Here is a 17,826-nt window from a genome sequence, read left to right as displayed (position 1 = left end):
CACTGTAGATGTTTTTGTATACACAAACTGCAGTGATTCCTAGGATTCCGCTCTGCTTGTTTTACTTATCACCCTCTTTTTTTTTTCCTCAAATAATTGAAAGCAAATCTCAGGCATTTAGTTTTGTCTTTGAGCCCTTTTACCCTGTAGGGCCAGCATAGCAACACACCTAGAAACCTACTTGCCCTACACTGAGCATGCTCAGACTGGAGCCCTGTTTTCCAGACTGTCTCATGGTGGGCTGAGGTCTCTGAACTTTCTTTCGTTTCTGGGGAAATTCCCTCTTTGTTGTTGAGGAATCTGTTCTGTGACATTCGCTGTGTGGGGCTCATAACTTAGTGACCTGGAGTGAGTGTCCTGGATCAGAGGAGCACCAAAGGGAAACAGAAGTACAGATTCACCTGCAATGGGTCTGTCCTTCTGCTGGTATGTAATAATGACATTTTCACCTAAATTCCAATTTAATGTTTTTTTGTTTTGTTTTGGTTTTTTTTTGTTTTTGTTTTTGTTTTTCGAGACAGGGTTTCTCTGTGGTTTTGGAGCCTGTTGTGGAACTAGCTCTTGTAGACCAGGCTGGTCTCGAACTCACAGAGATCCGCCTGCCTCTGCCTCCCAAGTGCTGGGATTAAAGGCGTGCGCCACCACCGCCTGGCTTGTTTTTTTTTTTTAAGATTTAAATTTATTTGTGGGGCTGGAGAGATGGCTCAGAGGTTAAGAGCACTGACTGCTCTTCCAGAGGTCCTGAGTTCAATTCCCAGCAACCACATGGTGGCTCACAGCCATCTATAATGAGATCTGGTGCCCTCTTCTGGCATGCAAGCATACACGGAAGGAATGTTGTATATATAATAAATAAATAAATAAATCTTTAAAAAAAAATAAATAAATTTACTTGTGTATGTGGTGTGTGTGCAGAGACCAGAGGAGGCTGTCCAATATCCTGCGCTATTGTTCTCTGCCTTACTCATTTGAGAAAGGAGCTCTTACTGAACCTGGAGTTAAACTGGTGGCCCCCAAATCCAATGGTTCCACAGCCTTGGGGAGCAGGCACGTGCAGGCAGGCCCAGCGAACTCAGATCCTTAGGCTCACACAGCAGGGGCTTTTACCTGGAGAGTCGCTTCCTGATGCCAACTGAATTTCTTTTCCTCCTCTCCCCTCCCTTCCCCTCCTCTTCCTCTGCCCTTCCCTCCCCTCCCCTCCCTTTCTGTTCCCCTCCCTCCCTTCTCTCTGTGCATATGTGTGTGTATGCACCAGGGAGTCAGTTCTCTTCTTGTACCATGTGGGTCTTAGGGATAGAACTTGAGTGTCAAGGTGGTGGCATCTTTATGTGCTTAACTATCTCATCTGCCCTGGTTTTACTTTTAAAGATATGTGTGCCTTTTATACTTTACCCAGAAGATCAAGAAGCCGTACACTTTTGCCTTTTGTTGTGGGGACTCATATGGATTCTTTAAACGAACCATCACCTATGCGATGATAAATCCAAGTTTTAAAATAAATTTAAAAACCTGTTTTCTTTTTAAAAAATTCTAAATTTGCTGTTGGCTAATAAAGCATAGGAATGTCTTGTGAAATTTTTTTAACCTCAGAAATGTCTCAGTTCTCTCATTTTAAGTTGGTTTCTATTTAATTTTTACAAAAAAACCCACAAATTTAGATTTACTTCTCCTTCCCCTTTCCCCTCATCAAAACTAGCTTGTAACTGGCTTTGTAACTCAGGATAACATTGAATGACCTTCTTCCTCTCCTTCTGAAGCACTGGGATTACAGGAGTGAGTCACCGCACCTGCTCACCCCCCTTTAATGTAGGAGAGATGGATGTCCGGCTAGTGAAGATTTTTTTTTTAAATATTTATTTATTTATTTATTATGTATACAATATTCTGTCTGTATGCCTGCAGGCCAGAAGAGGGCACCAGACGTCATTACGGATGGTTGTGAGCCACCTGTGGTTGCTGGGAATTGAACTCAGGTCCTGTGGAAAAGCAGTCAGTGCTCTTAATCTCTGAGCCACCTCTTCAGTCTCTGTTTTGTTTTGTTTTTTTTTTTTTGGTTTTTCGAGACAGGGTTTCTCTGTAGCTTTGGAGCCTGTCCTGGAACTCCCTTTGTAGACCAGGCTCTGTTTTGTTTTTTAAAGATAGGGTTTCTCTGTTTTTTGGGTTGTTTTTTTGAGACAGGGTTTCTCTGTTTAACAGCCCTGTCTGTCTTGGAACTTGCTCTGTAGACCAGGCTAGCCTTGAACCCACAGAGATCTGCCTGCCTCTGCCTCCTGAGTACTGGAATAAAGGTGAGCAGTGAGCACTGCTACCACCCAGCGACAGCTCTGGGTGCCCTGGAACTCACTTTGTAGACCTCAAACTCACAGAGATCCATCTGCTTGTGTCTCCTGAGCACTGGAATGAAAGGCATGCACCTCCACCACCTGGCTCCTTTGAATCTTTTAATGTATGCTTCTTGTTTTGGAATTAAGACCTATTTTTGCTGTTGGGTTTTTTTCCTTCCAGATAAATGGTCTTTATCCATAACAAAACGTACTTATTCAGTTCCTCCAGGACAGTAGAGTTGATGAACTAGACATGCCACTTGAGGTGTAAGGTTTGGTTCTAAGAACACTGAAACTCGGGAAGTTGAGTAGGCTTGAATAGTGTGCCACTGCTACTCTCTGCCCTACCATGGGGCAGGAAGGGAGCTGCCATCTGAGCAGGGAGGAACTGAGTTAAGGAAGTGCCTGACTCAGCCATCACAGACCTGTGTAAACGTTATTGCTTGCCTGTCTAGGCGTTTTAGTGTCATTGGATATGGAACACCCAGGTGACCCATAGGCCCTTTTTGTAGGTCTAAACCATACACTATAAGTTCTGCATGAGCCAAGGCATCCTGACTCTCACATTGCTTTTGGTCTTGGGCACAGGGCTCCCGGAAACCTTGCACCAGACGTGTGGTGAGGGTACGTCCTGCCAGAGCTACCCACAGGCTTGCAGGGGAATTTCCATCTGTTCTGGGAAGTCAGTGCTTTGGGCAGCATCTTAGTGAGGAGCAGGTAGGGAAACCAGTCTCTGTCTTCTCAGGAAAGACATTGCCCCATGATGACTTTGGGATTCTAGGTGGCCTGAAGGCTTTCATGTCAGGGGAGTTTGTGGGTAGTCACAGGTTCAGGCTCTGCCTGGCCTTCCTAGCTTCAGCCCTCACAGGAATAAGGACTTGAGGAATCTTCTCCTACTAGTGTTGGGTTTAACCTCCAGGGCACTGACATCCCACTTGTAGCCATATCTTTGGTTTTCTTCGTGAATAAGGAACTTACTTTTCCAGGGAAAAGGGTTGAAACAAGTGTCTCGAGTCTGACCAGTAGGATAGGACACACACACAGACACACACACACAGACAGACACACACAGACGTCCTTTGGTTTCTGTGCAGTTCCTCCCATATGGAGCTGCTGAGCATCGATACAGACAGCAGTCGGTTGGTCCTCTATTTGGAGACCTCAGCCATTTTCTAATTGTTGGGAATCTGGGAGTTTCTTGCTTTCCCCTGACACACAGTAGTTTTTAGAACAAGGAGGTTTGGGGTTGTTTCCTTTGTAACATCGATTACTAAAATTAGAGCCAGTGGGCCAGAGGTTGGGACATGTTGGTGCATTCTGGAATTGACTGATCCAGGACAGGAAGTGTCACAGACTTTAAGTATGTAGGACCTCACATTACTTTTGATTAGCTTCAAAAAATATAGTTAGATCTCTTGGAAATCTTTTCTTAATCTCTCTACTATATTGTTCATAATTTCTTTAAATGTTTATTTAAAGTTTTAACATTAAATTAAGCTAAGATACCAGTTTTAGAATTAGCTTTGATCTTAAAAAAATAAAACAAGCTAGACGGTGGTGGTGAGTCTTTAATCCCAGTGCTCAGAGGCAGAGGCAGGTGGATCTCTGTGAGTTTGAGGCCAGCCTGCTCTACAAAGTGAGTTCCAGGACAGCCAGAGCTGTTATACAGAGAAACTCGGTCTCAAAAAGCAAACAAACAAAGAATAAAACAAGTTTACAATTGGTAGCACATGCCTGAAATCCCAGGTTCTGTAGAAGAGCAGTCAGTGTTCTTAACTGCTGAACCATCTCTCCAGCCCAATAAAACAAATCTTAAAAACAAACAATAATTTAATCCCAGAAGTCGGGAGGCAGAGGCAGGCAGATCTCTTGAGTTTGAGGCCAGCCTGGTCTACAGCAAGTTCCAGGACAACCAAGGCTATAAAGAGAAAACGTGTCTTGAAAAAAAACCAAAACCAAACCAACCAAACAAACAAAAAAACCCGAAATAATAACAAAACAAGGGGGAGGGGATAAACCAGGCTTGCTGGTGTACACTTATAATTCCGGTGTTTCAAAGGTTGAAGCAGAAGGATTGTCATGAGTTTGGGTTCAACCTAGACTACATAATGAGTACCAGGTCTCCTGAGGCCTCACAGTAAGACCTTCAAAGACAAAATGAAAAAGAATGAAGGAGACTTGGGGGTTGCCTGGCACCACCCAACTAAAACTACCTACGGTAATCCTGATGTCCTCCTTTTATCAGTCTTAGGTAGAGCACTGGATGGGTTTGTTCTTGCCCCAGGAGGTTCAGACCCTGTGGGTACCTTCTTTGCTCCTCCGACTGTCATGAAAAGGAATGCAGGGTTCTTGGTGTCTGGAACCACTGAAGTATGTAAGTTTCTGAAGCAAGGACTGAAAACTGGGGGTGACCCCAGGTAGGCGCCCACTGAGAGCTTTTGGTTCTTGCTCCCTTCAGAAGGACTGGACTTTCTTTCTTTCTTTCTTTCTTTCTTTCTTTCTTTCTTTCTTTCTTTCTTTCTTTTTTTTTTGACTGGACTTTCTTGCTCTCCTCAGAAGGACTGGGCTTTCTTGCTCTTACATTTTCTCTTCTTCCTTCATTTTCTCCCTCCCTCCATCTCTCTCTCCCTTTGCATTGGATCTTTCTATACAGCTTGTGTATACCATGGAAATGGAGGACCCATTAAGAAGCCAGAGATGAAAAAGGATCAGTCTGTGTGAAGACCTGTTTGCTTACTGTTCATCCTTTCATGACTGTGATCTGATGAGCACCTGTGTCTGAGAGGGCTGTACCTGTGCATCAGGTCAAACAAGAGGTCAGATGGCTGTGGGACCATGACAGTGACTCTTGGGTCCTAGACAGGAGAGACTTGGGTCCTCAAGCACGAAAGCATTTCTACAAACAGCATCTGTACAGAAATGAGTTCTTGTGCTTCCAGCTAGTGCAGCTTATCTGACATTCTATTTGAAATCCTTGAACTTCTGATCCTTCTGCCTCTATCTCCAAGGACTGGGGTCACAGGTGACGCTGTACTTGGTTTATGTAGTACTGAGAATCTAACCTGGGGCTCCGTGCATGCTATGCAAGCACTGTACCAACCCAGCTACTTTATCAGCCTGTGTGGTATCTAAGAAGGGAGAAGTCTCAGCTAGAAGACCTCACCACTCACTTGCAAGCACAATGATCCTAGAATGTGTCCAACTTCCTGCAGAATTTTGTTTGAGTCCGAGTGGCCAGGAACTCAAGTCAGCATTCCAAATCACAGCATTTAGCTGTATGGAAATGGGTGTTCACCTTGTTAACCTGATGTTATCTTGTTAAGTGGCTGGCATCTACTTTTTCTTTTGTCATTTTTAAAGCTTTTGGGTATGAGTGTGTGTTTGAGGCAGTTACATCTCCTGCCAGTACCTTACTGTGCAGCCTGGGCTAGGTTGGAACTCAGGCTCTTTCTGCCTCCCCCTCCCAACTGCTAGGATTTTTAGGTGTGTGTCACAACATCTGGCTCTGATTAGCTTTCTTTCTGATAAAATCACTCTGCTTATGTCTAAGGCCCTGGAGATGCTCAAAACATAGGGGCTTCTAGTAGAAACTTATTCTTGGCTGGTTCTGTTAGCCAGGGGGCCAGGGTTAGAGTGTGACAGAAACATTCCCTCTGAGGTCCCTGCCTCTGTGGTTTGCAGAGAAAGCATCCTTCCTCTTGTGCATCTGCGTTTTGAGTTCCCCTTTTATAAGGACACTGGTCACATCTGGTTGGGATTGTCATCTCAGTTTGGTCAAATCTATAAAACTCTCTTCCCAAATAAGGTCCCATCCTTAGGTATCGGGTTGATTGAGCAAACCTTTTAGGCAACAACAGATGTTCTCTCACAACAGCTTAACCAATAGTCAGCCATGACTCCTGCCACTGCTTCCCTAGGCCTCCTCAACTGAATTCCCATCTTGAGGCTCGAGCCGCAACCACCCTTGATACCTGGCAGCTCTCTTGTCTCCCAGTACATGTTGACCACAGTCCTCCTTGTTCTTATTCTGGGCTGGTGTGTGTTTCTGCCACTTGGATGCTTCTAAACCATCCAGGGACATATGCACTGACCCATATGAGATATATGGAGCAGTTCTACCTGAGCTTTGCAAAGGGGGTTACAGTGGTCCAGAATGGCCACACACACCACTTAGTGATATGACCCTTAGCAGGATGCTGGTTCATCAGTTTTTCTCCATTCCTGGAGGTCCAGGAAAGGCTTGGCCTAACACTGTAAGGGAGTTGTTTTAGCCCCATTCTCTCCATTAGTGAGAGTCACAGTTGGAAGGGTGATTCAAGGTTATGAATCTCACAGTGGGGGCTCCTTGGTGGTCTTCTGAAACCACCTACCTCTTTCTGCTGGGGAGCTGGTTCCAGGCTCTCCCACCTCCTCATCACCTCTGTACTGTCTGAACCTCTCTCAGGCTGGCTCTAGCCTTTGCTGGACAGATGGGATGGTCTCGGTTCCCACCCATTTCCGCTACAGGTTCAGTTGCAACAGAAGGGCTGTGGGTACCTGGTTGGAGCTGGATTTTAGAGGTGAGAGTTAGAGCTCCACCCTTGCTCTCAGCCAGACGGTCTTTCAGTGGACCTGAACCCTGGGGGCTAAAGCAAATCAGGGAAGAAAATTAAATGAACTCTTGACTGGAAAGAAATTCTTAAAATTTAATCAATACTATCATAAGATGATGAGAAAAGAGAAGCGGTGGTCTGTGTGGAGCGTGCTCTCAGGAGAGGATGTACATAAGACAGGTTGAGAAGGGAGGAACAAGGTACCCCAGGCATGAGAAGTCAGGAATGCAGCAGAGGGAACTGAGAAAGGGTAGCACCAAGAGGAAGAAGGAAGGGCAAGGAGGGGCCAGTGGCATATGGGGAAGAAGAGTGGGCGGGCATCAGGTACAGGTTTGTGTTTCAGATCACATTGGCTGCAAAGTGGAAGCAAAGTTCTCCACTGTGAGATGAACCAGTTTCTGTTCCCAGGAGGAAATGTGGGTGAGGTCCCTGCCTCGCTGTCTTATGATGGTTAGTCAGTTAATGCATTTGGAGTATTTCCTTCCACTCAGGAGTTCATTTAATTAATTCTCTTTCCTCTCTTTGTCTTTCTCTCTCTTTCCCTTCCTCTCCCTCCCTCTCTGCCAACCTCTCTCTCCAGCTTTGAACTTAACATAGAGCCCAGCCTGGATTCAGATTTTGAATCCTGTCCCACCTCCTGAGTACTAGGATTGTGGGCATTCGCTACCTTGCCTGGTGCTCATTTAATTTTCTTCGTACAACCGTGAGCTGTACTAATGCCATGTGGTAGAATTCACTTCATGCACCAATGCCATGTCAACTTGTGGTTTCATCTTGTGTTGTTAGAAGAAAAATAAGCCGTCTAAATATCTCAGTGTGTGGAGAATGTTGAGGCAGTCCAGGGCTACTTGGCTTTTGCTGTGAGACATGCAAGACTATATGTACAGGGATTTTTTTTTTCTGGGAAAGAGTAAGCAGGGCAGCCGTTGCCTTTCCTGTATTGGGTGTCTACTTGGTAGGAGTATCATGTGACTGTCATAGCGCCATAAACTGAATTTGTGAGCAACAGAACTTTCTTCTCTCTTGATCATAGAGGCTGCGTTCATGAAAGTGCTGGGAATTTTGTTCCTGAGCCTGTGGCACAGCAGAGACCTCACAGGGTACTCTTTTTCTTCTCAAAAAGCCATCAGTTGTGGGATTAGGAGCCTGTGCTGATGGCCTTACCTAACTAGTTACATCTGATGACCTATTTCCAAATATGGTCAAATTCTGTGGCATTTACATAGGAAGTTTGGGGGGGCACAAAACAACCTGTCACATGACAGCTGATCCTTTGAATACTCAAGTACAGAACTCTACAAAACTCAACCTTTGCCAGATAGAGTAGAGTGCCTGTCACCCTGGCACTTGCTAGGTTAAGATAGGTGGGGGTGCACACCTTTTATCTCGGCATTCAGGGGGCAGAGGCAGGTGGAGCTCTGTGAGTTTGAGGCTAGCCTGGTCTACAAGAGCTAGTTTCAGGACAGCCAGGGCTACACCAAGAAACCCTGTCTCAAAAAACAAAACAACAAACAAACAAACAATTACTAAGAAAAAAATTAAACGAGTAGGTATTTATGGGGTGTAGCTCAGCTGTGAGTACTCATGAGGCCCTGGGCTTTGATCAGCTATATTGAAGTATATGTACACAGCAAACTGCACTTTCGTAAAGTGTGATTTGATGATTCCCTATTCTAACAAACATTTCATATGAGTTTTTTCACTTTTCTCTTCCTCATTTTACCTCAGTCCTGGACACCCACCTACCTCCTTCTGTCCCCAAGCTTTTCCTGAAGCTCTTCTTGTGAAGGAGCCTGCCCTCCCTCAGTCTAGCGTCCTCAGCTTAGCGCGTCTGTCTGTGGTGGGAGCAGTAGGCTGTGTAGCACAGGCCTACGCCAGGGTTGCAGGACCTGCTGATGGCTGTCCTCTCTTTCTATCTGTCTACCTCTCAGTGGGCACTGGGGTTGTTTTCAGATGCAGCTGTTGAGTCGTTTGTGCCTGTGCCTTTTGAATCATCCTTAGATTTCAGTGTTCCTGACTGCAAGCCTGGTCATATGCCAGTGGACTTTTTTGTTTTGTCTGTTTTGATGTTTTGCGGTAAAGTCTTGCTTTATAACAAGTTCTTGTTCTATAGCCCATGCTGTCCTTGAACTTATGATCTGCCTGTCCCTACCCAAAGAGTGCTGGATATACAGGCATCTATAACCTGGCTCAGCTTTTCTTTTTTCTTTCTTTTTTTTTTTTTTTTTTTTGGTTTTTTTCAAGACAGGGTTTCTCTGTGGCTTTGGAGCCTGTCCTGGAATCAGCTTTTCAAGATACTGCCAAATCACTTTTCAAAGTGGCTGTGCCAGTCCACATCTCCCTCAGCGCCATACGGAGTTTCTTGTTGCTTTCATGTTTGTCCACTCTAGTGAGTGTACAGGGGCCTCTGGTGGTTTACATTTGTATCTTGCTGATGGCTGAGTTAGCCACTGATGTAACTTCTCTGTGCCATTGTTTTTTTTGTTTTGTTTTGTTTTGTTTTTCTCCAAGACAGGGTTTCTCTGTAGCTTTGGAGCCTGTCCTATAATTCACTCTTAGACCAGCTGGCCTCAAACTCACAGAGATCCATCCGCCTGTCTGTCTTCTGAGTGCTGGGATTAAAGGTGTGCGTCACCACCACCCAGCTCTCTGGGCCATATTTGCTCAGAATGTTTTTCTCCTTTAAGTTGTACAAAAGTGATCTTGAGAGCAGTCTTGGTATCCATAGCCTCCTCTAGTCAATGGTGTCTGTGGGTCACTGGCAAAAAAATCCAAATAGTTTGGCTTTGAGACCTATTAGTGCCTTTTTTTTTCCTTCAAAACAGGGTCTCTCCGTGTAACTGTCCTGCTGTCTAGAACTCACTCTATAGACCAGACTGGCTTCAAACTCTGCCTCTGCCTCCCAAGTACTGGGATTAAAGGTGTATGCCACCATGCCTGGCTATTTTTTTTTTCCTTTTTCCGAGACAGGGTTTCTCTGTGTAAAAGCCCTAGCTGTCTTGGAACTAGCTCTTGTAGACTAGGTTGGCCTCAAACTCACAGAGATCTGTCTGTCTCTGCCTCCCAAGTGCTGGGATTAAAGTCTATACCACTACCACCCAGCATCCATGCCTGGCTATTAGTGACTTGTTTGTTTGTTTGTTTGTTTGTTTTCGGTTTTTCGAGACAGGGTTTCTTTAGCTTTAGTGCCTATCCTGGAACTACCTCTTGTAGACTAGGCTGGCCTCGAACTCACAGAGATCCGCGTGCCTCTGCCTCCCAAGTTCTGGGATTAAAGGCGTGCGCCACCACCGCCCGGCGATTAGTGATATTTTAAAGCAAAATATTATCATTATTGTTGTTATTACTATCATCATCATCATCAGTATTTTATAGCACTGGAGATTGACCCCAAGGCCTGGAAGAACATGCTGAGCAAGCTTAATCCACAGTACTTAAATGAAATTTCAAATAAAATGTTTAACCTGAGATATGGAAGTTAAGTCAGAGGTGAGATTAAAAAAAGTCAGGTGAAGCAAAGAGTTTGATGTTTGAGAGGAATGTTCACATATGAAGTGTCACTGAAAGCAGCAGAGACTTTTCATGCCTATGCCCAGGGAGAAGAGCCTGGAGTTATGATTTCTGAAGCACTATTGGAGCCCAGTCAGTAGGGGGTGCCCTGATGTTGCAGATACGGAATCTCTAGGTCACCGGCTCTGAGTGTGAGAGTATACAGAACCGCGTCTGGGATATGACAGACAGGCCTAAACAGCCTAATATCCAGACCTTGTTTGTTGAAGCTGACTTTGAACTTGAAATCCTCCTGCCTCCACTTCCTCAGTGCTGGGACTGGAGGCATGCACTACCTGTCTAGTCAGGCTTTGACCTTTTCATTAAAATCAGTAGTCTTCACGCTTGAGCTCCTCAAGGCCAAAAGAAACACTCCACCCGATCTGTTCCTTACATCAAGCAATAAATGAAGTCAATGCTGGAAGGCTCCAGAGCTCATGGTTCTTGTGCATTTTAAGATGTACTGTTTGAGAAGGCTGGAGAGATGTATCAGAGGCTAAGAGCCCTGGCTGCCCTTCTAGAGTTCCTGAGTTCAATTCCCAGCAATCAGATGGTAGCTCACAGCCATCTATAAGATCTGATGCTCTTCTGGCCTGCAGGCAATGCAGGTGAACACTGTATACATAATAAATAAATAGACCTTTAAAAACAAAAAAGGTGTGCTGTTTGTGCCCTTTTCGGTGGGCACCAGTGACAAGCTGTGGATAGTAGGTGTCCCATGTCTCGTAAGATAGTCCTGCTTGTAACTTAAATTTTTTGTTTTTATTATTTTTGTTTACATGTCTGTGTATGTGAATGTATGTCACTGCATGCCCAGGAAAGAACAGAAGAGGGCATCAGACTCCTTGGAGCCAGAGTTAAAGGTGATGTGGGTACTGGAAAACAAACTTAGGTCTTATGGAGGAGCAACAAATGCTCTTAACTTCTGAGCCATCTCTTCAGCCCTGCTTGTACCTTTATTTTATTTTTTGAGACACTGTAGCTTTGGCTGTCCTGGAACTCATTATGTAGACCAGACTGACCTCCATTACAGAGATTTCACTGCCTCTGCCTCCCAAATTCTGGGATTAAAGGCATGTACCACCACTGCCCAGTGAGAGTTTAAGTGGAGAATTTCACAGATCCTTGTGAACCAACCAGGGTGATGTGACTTCAGCGGATTGGCATATTCAGGTTGGAATCTATAGAGTAGATTCAGGTTGTTTTGGGAACCTGTTTCTTAAGTGTTTCTATTTAAAACTGAAGTATTGCTGGGTGTGGCGGCTCATGTCATTAATCCCAGCACTTGAGAAGCAGAGGCAGGAGAATCTCTCTGAGTTCAAGACCAGCCTGGTCTACATGGTGAGTTCCAGGAGAGCTAGGATTACATAGAGAGACTGTAAGCATTGCAGCAAGGATGGAAAGGTATTGTTGGACCCTAGAGCCCAATCACCAAGGAGGAGTCACCCGAGAAACCATTCTCACACCACAGTTGTTGTAAAAGCATGAGGATTTCTTTAATTCTGTCACGACATGGTCTTTCAGTATTTGAGAAGCCAGAAAGACCCCAAATAGCTGGTACAGGCTACTTTTAAAGTAAAAAGCCACAGAAACAAGGGGGGGAGCCTGGGAGTTGTTCTTTAACTATTATGATTGGCTTATTAAAAAGGCTACTGGCAATGATTGGTCTGAGCCATGGCTGGAGGGCAGTTTCCAGATCAGGTGAGATAAGAGGAAGCATTTGAGGGTTACTTTGACCCCTTTTCCAGGGACTGAGTCAAAACATCAGGAACTGAGTCAACATCTTAAAGGTTATCTTGCCCCAATTTCTGGAGAATGTTCACAAAGACTCAGGGAGATGGAAAGTTCCCAACATTTCAGTACATGTGTGGGTAATTGTTAGATTCCTGGTTCCCAGGGGAGGGGGGAGCACTACTGCTGAGAGGCCTCAGAGTTGTCAGAAATGGCTTAAGAGTTATTCTAGAGTTTTACATTATCCTGGCAGTTGGGAATCAAGAATACCACAAAGTCACCATAAGCATAGCTGCTTACAGCCCAGGTCCTGGGAACAGTTTCCTCAATGCAAGGGTGAGCGGTGGGTTTTCCCAATGAAGTTGTTACTTCTCCACTAGTTCTTCTCCACTAGTTCCTTAGTGTTATAGTTCTACTCAGCACAACAAACCTCACTCCAGGTTTATTGAGAACCCAGGAGGGTGGCTGCTTTTGTTGAGAAACAGCAGCAAACTGAACAGGGTACAGATTTCATGTAGGATTTCTTGGGGCTGTGGGTGGTGCTTCCCAGGTGGCTTGGGACTGGTAGATTTTTGTGGGCTGATTCTGGGGCAGCTCAGGGATTGGTGGGATTCTGTATTCACGTGGATTGGTGCAGTTTCAAGCTCTGCAGCCTGACTGTGCTGGGGTCAAGTCAGGGTCAGGGTGTCTTTTCTCAGTCCAAGTCTCCAGTCTAGTCAGGGGCATGGCGTTTTTTTTCTTTGCCCCCTTTTTTACCCTACATTCCCCTCTTTTTAGTTTACTAATAAACAATGGAGGCCTGGAAGGGGCAACATCATTAGACTACTTCCTGCTGCTTGGGGGCATCGAGGTCCTTGGAGCAATCTGGGTGCCTCAGACCTCTGGCTCTGTAAGCTAGGGGCTGATAATCCTGTAATAGTAAGCGGTTAGAAGTCTGGTTAGAAATCTTCTGAATCTGTTGTTGAAGAAATCCAGACAAATTTCTAGGGCATGGTGTAACTAGTAGGATTAAGAAAAGGAGAAGAGGGATTAAGAAGGGTAGCATCCAGTTCCATATTGGACTATCAGTGATCCACTGGCCAGAAGCTTCGAGCTGTTTGTTACATTTTTTAAAGATTTGTCTGAAGTTGTCAGATTTTATTTTTCACTATACCTGATTGGTTAGCATAGAAGCAACCTTCCTCCCCAGGGAAGAGACAAAGTCTACCTCTTTGCTGTTAGGGAGTTGGGTGGAGGGTCCTCCCAAAAAGCGAAAAAAGAAAAAAAAACCCCACACAACAGGAAGGTGGTTTTACCTTTTCTGTAGAAAAAGTGATCTTTTATCCTAATTAAGGACCTACGGAATCCCAAATGGGAGACGGGTCACTGGTAAACTTTACTGTAGCATTTATATATAATCCTACGGTGGCTAGCAAGTCTGTTTGGCACTGGAGAGTTAGGATGGTCTGAGCCACCCATTGGAGATCCTGGATGAACTCTGAGGAAAGCCAATGGGAAATAGCTAGGGAGGGAAGTAGTTAGTCCGCTGCTCCAGAGGTGACACCAGCAGTTATGCCCAGGGCTGCTAGAACAGGCATGACCTGAATTGCTCATTTCTCATACTGTGATGCTATAAACCCAGTGATGGGAATTGGCAAGGGTTCTTCACTGGGTACCCCGCTAGCTTTGGAAAAAGGAACACCAGGGCACAAGTCCCAGACCACCTTGCAGGTAGGCAGTGGTATACTTGATTGAGGAAGAGAATCGAGGCATTGTGAGTGTTTGGACATAGGAGCTGGGTGGTAGTACTGGGGGTTATGGGATTACTACAATCCGCAGAATCCAGTTTGAGCACAAAGTGTGTTCCTGGGGGGTTAAAGCAGTCTGTGAGAGAGAGATGTGGAAAGATATGGGGTGGTAGTGATATTTGGCTCGGAGCAGTTAACAAGCGGCGAGGTGAGAAGATCTAATAAGACAGTGGGTGAAGCCCCAAATGGTGATGGTGAGTTTGACCCTGAAAGGACGCATAACCAGCATCCTGCAAAGCCATCAGTCACAGTATTATTGAGTAGATACACAGAAATTAAGGTCTGAAACGAGGTGTATGACAGGGAAGTGGGATCAGTACCATCAAAATGGGTGATACCAGAGATGTCAGGGCCTCTGGGGAGCTTTGGACCACTTTTCCTACCATGTGTATACACAGGGGTTCAGAGAGTGGGATGTGTACTCTGTATTTTAGGCATGCCTGATAGGCAACTGATAAATGCTACAGTAAAGGCCTTTAATCCCAGCACTCGGGAGGCAGAGGCAGGCGGATCTTTGTGAGTTCGAGACCAGCCTGGTCTACAGAGCGAGTTCCAGGACAGGCTCCAAAGCCACAGAGAAACCCTGTCTCGAAAAACCAAAAAAAAAAAAAAAACCATTTGGGATTCCGTAGGTCCTTAATTAGGATAAAAGATCACTTTTTCTACAGAAAAGGTAGAACCACCTTCCTGTTATGTGGGTTTTTTTTTTTTCTTTTTTCGCTTTTTGGGAGGACCCTCCACCCAACTCCCAAAAAAATCACACACAGAGGCTTATTCTTAGTTATGAATGCCCAGCCTTAGCTTGGCTTGTTTCTTGCCAGCTTGTCTTAATTTAAATTATCCCGACTACCTTTTGCCTCTGGACTTTTATCTTTCTGTATTTCTGTATACCTTTATTTCTTTCTGTGTGGCTTGCTGTGTAGCTAGCTGGGTGGCTGGCCCCTGGTGTCCCCTTCTCCTTGTCTTACTCCTCAGCCTTTCCTCTGTTCTCCTTCTATTTCTACTTTGTCTGCCAGCTCCGCCTATCCTTGTTCCTGCCTCGCGATTGGCCATTCAGCTCTTTATTAGACCATCAGGTGTTTTAAACAGGCAAAGGATCACAGCTTCACAGAGTTAAACAAATGCAGCAAAAGTCACACCTTAAAACAATATTCCCCAACACCTTCCTGAATATGCATCATGTCTTCTATAGGACAACTAAGAGCGGTGTAGATCTGGTCAACCTTGACAGTAATCTCTAGTTTGATCATAGAGAAAGAAAAAATAGGGGACAAGTTTTAGAAGTAGGTATAGGTGTCACAGGGATAAATATCTCCTTTTGGCAACCTGCTTGTGAGCAGTCTTCAGACCCCACCATGTGAGTGGTCTGGTTGAACCATTAAGTATGGTTTAACAACAGCTCCGGGAACATCTGAAACCCTTTCCGTCATTCTAAATTACTTTCTTACTCCTTCAGAACTATCATCTATGTAAGACTTTCCTGGAGCCTCTTACATCAGCTTCCACATTCTCAGACAAAACTTTCTTAGGCCCTCAGAACTTAGGTTATCTGCAGTGCTTGCTTAAACTTTTACTTTTTTTTTTTTTTTTTTGGTTTTTGGTTTTTTGAAACAGGGGTTTCTCTGTGTAACAGTCCTAGCTGTCTGAAACTAGCTCTTGTAGACTAGGCTGACCTCGAATGGAGATCCGTCTGCCTCTGCCTCCCGAGTGCTGCGACTAAAGGTGTGCGCCACCACTGCCCGGCCACATCCTCAGACCTTTATAATATTTTCTTGGACTCTTATGCTACTGGTCTGAATTTTTACCAATAGCCTCTCCTGGACTCTCTTTAGGAATTTCAGTCCTGCCACACAGTGCAAAGCCTCAGTTGCTCTTCATTTCTTTTCGAAACTAATTCCCCAAGTTAACTCTTAATGCAAAGTTTGGCTACCAACACGAGGTATGTTCCTATTTGAGTACATGGAGGTTCAGCTTCAATACCTTATTAAACAAGCATTGCTTTTTAAATTCTATCATAAACCCTGTTTTTATAATTTTTGTTTTCAGGACAGCAACTGTCATACAAAAATAGAGAAAACAGGCATAGGTCATAAGCCCCAGCAAAGGAGAGACGGATAAAGGAGTTATAGATGGAATCAGCCTTTGATGGCTTGATATGGAACAATTTCCTGACCCTGTTAGGACGAGCTGTTGGTTAGAGGTGTGGGTCTCTTGGATGATAAACATCCCTAAGTAAGAGCTGCTCCAGGCAGGTATAAATAAGAATTAGAGGAGAAAGCAAGTTTAGACAGAAAAGATTTGGGGTCATTTGCTTGTGCAGTGGCAGATGTTGTCATCACTGAGATCAAGCATGCCAGTTTTGGTCATTTGAACTGTACTGAGGCCAGAAACTTTAATAAAATTGGAGTTCGTGGAAGAAGAGGTTTGGAAGAGTCGCAAAATGAACTCCACTGGAGAGAGTTTCTGTAAGTTCCAGGTGGGAGCTGAGAGACAGGAGGGACAAGATCTCAGAGGCCCAAATGGGATGGGCTTAAGGAAGCTGTGTGTGTGTGTGGGGGGGGTCTTAGCAGTCAACTCCTAGGGGGAGGAGGCTGGAAAACAGGAAGGGTTCCAATAGAGGGAGAGGAGCAAGTGTCTCCCCCCCACCCCAGACAGGGTTTCTCTGTAGCTTTAGACCCTGCCCTGGAACTCGTTCTGCGTAGCAGGCTGGCCTCAAACTCATAGAGATCTGCCTGCCTCTACCCTCCTGAGTTCTAGAATTAAAGGTATGCACCACCACCGCCTGGCGAAAAGAAAGTGTCCTAATGAAAGAGTTGCCCACATGGTGGAGTCCCAGAGGATGTAGCCTGTTCCTGGAGCCAGTGAGGACATTTACCAAGCAGACAAGGAGAGATAGATGGTTCGAGCAGGCGGAGGGAAGAAGCAGCTGAAGAATTTGGAGCCAAATATGATCAGTGGCAGAAGCCAGCAGAAATAAGTGATCTGTACACATCTTAATAGTCAAATCAGCAACTTGAATCATTTTTAAATGTTAAGGCATGGGTACTATGCGGTGAAGCAAAACTACTGTTGAGTTGATAAGTCGGAGATCCTGAACGAAGCAGTAGGTTCCATTGGTTTTTAACTGCAAGTATGGGGGTATTATAGGGAGAAGTGGGGAGCAGAAGATTCATTTTTAGAGGTCAGAAATGGGAAGCGTAAGTCCCCTGAGGCTTTGGGGAGAGAGTGGGTATTGAGTCTGAGTTATATATTTGGTGGTGTTTTGTAGTTGAACGATAAGGGGGGTGGTGTTAGGCTATAGAGGGATTTTAGGTTTCCCATACCCAGGGCATTCCTGAGAGAGCAATAAAGGAAAAGGTGTGTCAGATTGTGTGGTTTGGAGGAGGAAAAGGAGAATGGCTGGTGAAGCTAGGGTCAAATAGATGTGGGGAGCAAAAGAAATAGTGACCCCCACTTTGGCTAGGAGGTTCCTTCCTAGCAAGGGGATGGTACCACTAGGAAGAAATGGGTAAGGCGAATAACCCTAAAGATACAATTAAGTTGTGGAGTTTGATGAGCCTGGTAAGGCTTCCCCTTATTCCAACAGCAGAGGAATGAGAAGGGAGACTCAGTCAGGACCGAAGAAGTTGGCCCAGTATCCAGAAGGAAGGAGATGGATTGCCCTGATACTGTGATAACTACCTGGGGCTCCCTGTCTGAGATGGCGGAGGTCAGATGAAGGGCGATCTAATCTTGATGTCCTCATACCTTGAGGGACGTGGGGACAATCAGCAAACACCCCAGTGCCTTCTTGACGGCACTTTGGACATGATCTGGGTAATTTACAAGGGTTTAAGTTTGGCC

The 17,826-nt window shown here is 45.1% G+C and overlaps 1 protein-coding gene across 3 annotated transcripts in view; it reads left to right on the top strand.

Annotated features, from left to right (window-relative positions):
• The window catches only part of Zbtb46 (zinc finger and BTB domain containing 46), a 67,657-nt gene that overhangs the window by 10,985 nt on the left and 38,846 nt on the right, over window positions 1-17,826 (top strand). Inside the window, exon 1 of one of the 3 annotated variants that reach the window (XM_075963391.1) lies at window positions 4,623-4,698. The exons of the other annotated variants lie outside the window; for them this stretch is intronic. The gene's annotated coding sequence lies outside the window, so the exon portion shown is untranslated. Of the gene's footprint in view, window positions 1-4,622; window positions 4,699-17,826 lie in introns of those variants that run through there. 3 annotated transcript variants of the gene reach the window in all.

Source organism: Microtus pennsylvanicus, chromosome 2, assembly GCF_037038515.1.
Source record: "Microtus pennsylvanicus isolate mMicPen1 chromosome 2, mMicPen1.hap1, whole genome shotgun sequence".
Lineage (NCBI taxonomy): Eukaryota > Metazoa > Chordata > Mammalia > Rodentia > Cricetidae > Microtus > Microtus pennsylvanicus.
This window is presented reverse-complemented; position numbering and strand designations above follow the sequence as displayed.